Here is a 3,746-nt window from a genome sequence, read left to right on the forward strand (position 1 = left end):
ACTTTTCCAGAAGAAAAACATAATTTTGGCAGTTAAAAACCGTTAAATTCCATTTCCTTACCGATCTTTGTGAAATTTTGTGAACATGTCCGTTGTACTTTAAAACTGAATCTCATGACCCACATGTCAAGAAAGAGAGAGAGAGAGAGAGAGAGAGAGAGAGAGAGAGAGAGAGAGAGAGAGAGAGAGAGAGAGAGAGAGAGAGAGAGAGAGAGAGAGAGAATCATGTACACACAGATGGACGACTTCGCTTGGGGTATGTACTGCCCGGCAGTACACATCTACTTTATTATTATCATTCAAATCAATTAAGAGAGATACAGAAACAGTAGTCAGAGAGAGACTCAGAGAGAGAGAGAGAGAGAGAGAGAGAGAGAGAGAGAGAGAGAGAGAGAGAGAGAGAGAGAGAGAGAGAGAGAGAGAGTGAGAGAGACAGAGAGAGAGAGCAAACAACTCTGCCAAGCTTATTAAACTACGTAACATAGATAGCCTCCCTTGGATCTGAGGCTGTCCTTTTCATCCTTGCTTTACAGTTATTCGACGATGGGTATCAGATTTGGTTTGAATATAATCTGGGTAAAGGTTCTCTATCGTCATGCAGTATCATTGTTTTACGTGCTGTTGCCTTTGTTGCTGTTGTTGTTGAAAATTATGTTTTATTTTTTATTTTTATTTATTTATTTGTTTAGCTTTGCAGCCTTCGCGAATTGCTTTTTTTTTTGGTTACAGAGCAAGCTCAAGCTTCTACATGTACAACATAAAAAAGAAATAATAAAATAAATTGAAGTGAAAACCAATCAATCAATCCATGAAATGCTGTTTTTCGTGAAAAAAAAGAAATTTGAAAGAGAATGTTGTGTGTTAGAATGACAGAGACATCGAGCAAGAGAAGGAACACTTCATCAACAACTATATTCCCGTTCAAAACGTTATATACTGTATGTGGTTTATGTGTTTGAGCTGCTGTCATGGACTTGCGCTGCATTACTCCCTGAAGATTGTATTTGTCTATTTATTGAATTATTCATTTATTTACTGATGTAATTCCTGGTTGATTCTGGCATCGAATGACTTTTTCTTGGATCAGATTCAGTTGTCGTGTTACTATTTGCTATGCGGGTCTGGACTCTCCTTCACACACTTAACTACACACTGACACCCACTATCGCACTCTCTAACACACTTCACCATTGAGAAAACACTGGATCAGTCTCTCTCTCTCTCTCTCTCTCTTTCTCTCTCTGTCTCTCTCTCTCTCTCTCTCTCTCTCTCTCTGTCTCTCTCAGTCTCTGTCTCTCTCTCTCTCTCTCTCTCTCTCTCTCTCTCTCTCTCTCTCTCTCTCTCTCTCTCAGAGAACAATTTATCCCATTTAAATATAAAAACCCAAGTCTCTTTCGACTTAGCTTGCTCTTTGTCTCGCCGCAAGAAACTGTTGTCAGAAATGTGCCCCTGTATTATTTTGTTTAAAGCCTTTAAATTAAGAGAAGTTGTAACCTCTTAGGTAAGTGCCGTGTAGTGTATGTTTCAATCTATAGTATTAAATTAAGAGAAGTTGTAACCTCTTAGGTAAGTGCCGTGTAATGTATGTTTCAATCTGTAGTATTAAATTAAGAGAAGTTGTAACCTCTTAGGTAAGTGCCGTGTAATGTATGTTTCAATCTATAGTATTCAATTAAGAGAAGTTGTAACCTCTTAGGTAAGTGCCGTGTAGTGGATGTTTCAATCTATAGTATTAAATTAAGAGAAGTTGTAACCTCTTAGGTAAGTGCCGTGTAGTGTATGTTTCAATCTATAGTATTAAATTAAGAGAAGTTGTAACCTCTCAGGTAAGTGCCGTGTAATGTATGTTTCAATCTATAGTATTAAATTAAGAGAAGTTGTAACCTCTCAGGTAAGTGCCGTGTAATGTATGTTTCAATCTATAGTATTAAATTAAGAGAAGTTGTAACCTCTCAGGTAAGTGCCGTGTAATGTATGTTTCAATCTATAGTATTAAATTAAGAGAAGTTGTAACCTTTCAGGTAAGTGCCGTGTAATGTATGTTTCAATCTATAGTATTAAATTAAGACAAGTTGTAACCTCTTAGGTAAGTGCCGTGTAATGTATGTTTCAATCTATAGTATTAAATTAAGAGAAGCTGTAACCTCTCAGGTAAGTGCCGTGTAATGTATGTTTCAATCTATTGTATTAAATTAAGAGAAGTTGTAACCTCTTAGGTAAGTGCCGTGTAATGTATGTTTCAATCTATAGTATTAAATTAAGAGAAGTTGTAACCTCTCAGGTAAGTGCCGTGTAATGTATGTTTCAATCTATAGTATTAAATTAAGAGAAGTTGTAACCTCTCAGGTAAGTGCCGTGTAATGTATGTTTCAATCTATAGTATTAAATTAAGAGAAGTTGTAACCTCTCAGGTAAGTGCCGTGTAATGTATGTTTCAATCTATAGTATTAAATTAAGAGAAGTTGTAACCTCTTAGGTAAGTGCCGTGTAATGTATGTTTCAATCTATAGTATTAAATTAAGAGAAGTTGTAACCTCTTAGGTAAGTGCCGTGTAATGTATGTTTCAATCTATAGTATTAAATTAAGAGAAGTTGTAACCTCTCAGGTAAGTGCCGTGTAATGTATGTTTCAATCGTTAAGAGAAGTTGTAACCTCTCAGGTAAGTGCCGTTTAATATATGTTTCAATCTATAGTATTAAGTTAAGAGAAGTTGTAACCTCTCAGGTAAGTGCCGTGTAATGTATGTTTCAATCTATAGTATTAAATTAAGAGAAGTTGTAACCTCTTAGGTAAGTGCCGTGTAATGTATGTTTCAATCTGTAGTATTAAATTAAGAGAAGTTGTAACCTCTCAGATAAGTGCCGTGTAATGTATGTTTCAATCGTTAAGAGAAGTTGTAACCTCTCAGGTAAGTGCCGTGTAATGTATGTTTCAATCTATAGTATTAAATTAAGAGAAGTTGTAACCTCTTAGGTAAGTGCCGTGTAATGTATGTTTCAATCTGTAGTATTAAATTAAGAGAAGTTGTAACCTCTCAGATAAGTGCCGTGTAATGTATGTTTCAATCTATAGTATTAAATTAAGAGAAGTTGTAACCTATCAGGTAAGTGCCGTGTAATGTATGTTTCAATCTATAGTATTAAATTAAGAGAAGTTGTAACCTCTCAGGTAAGTGCCGTGTAATGTATGTTTCAATCTATAGTATAAAATTAAGAGAAGTTGTAACCTCTCAGGTAAGTACTGTGTAATGTATGTTTCAATCTATAATATTAAATTAAGAGAAGTTGTAACCTCTTAGGTAAGTGCCGTGTAATGTAGGTTTCAATCTATAGTATTAAATTAAGAGAAGTTGTAACCTCTCAGGTAAGTGCCGTGTAATGTATGTTTCAATCTATAGTATTAAATTAAGAGAAGTTGTAACCTCTTAGGTAAGTGCCGTGTAGTGTATGTTTCAATCGCCCTTCTCTTCCTGCCTCTCTCACTGTCAACGGACTACCTATCTCTTTCTCTCCGTCTGTCCGCAGCCTTGGCGTCACTCTCGATCCAACTCTCTCTTTCCAAAAACACATCTCTAACATCTGCAAGTCCGCCTATCTAGAGCTGCGCAAGATTAGTTCAGTCCGTCACTACCTCACCGCTGATGCAACCAAAACGTTAGTGTGTTCTTTAGTCCTCTCAAAGATAGATTATTGCAATTCTCTTCTGGCCGGTCTCCCTAAGTACCTTTTAGATAGACTTCAAAGGA

The sequence above is a fragment of the Littorina saxatilis genome, unplaced genomic scaffold (assembly GCF_037325665.1).
Source record: "Littorina saxatilis isolate snail1 unplaced genomic scaffold, US_GU_Lsax_2.0 scaffold_336, whole genome shotgun sequence".
Taxonomy (NCBI): domain Eukaryota; kingdom Metazoa; phylum Mollusca; class Gastropoda; order Littorinimorpha; family Littorinidae; genus Littorina; species Littorina saxatilis.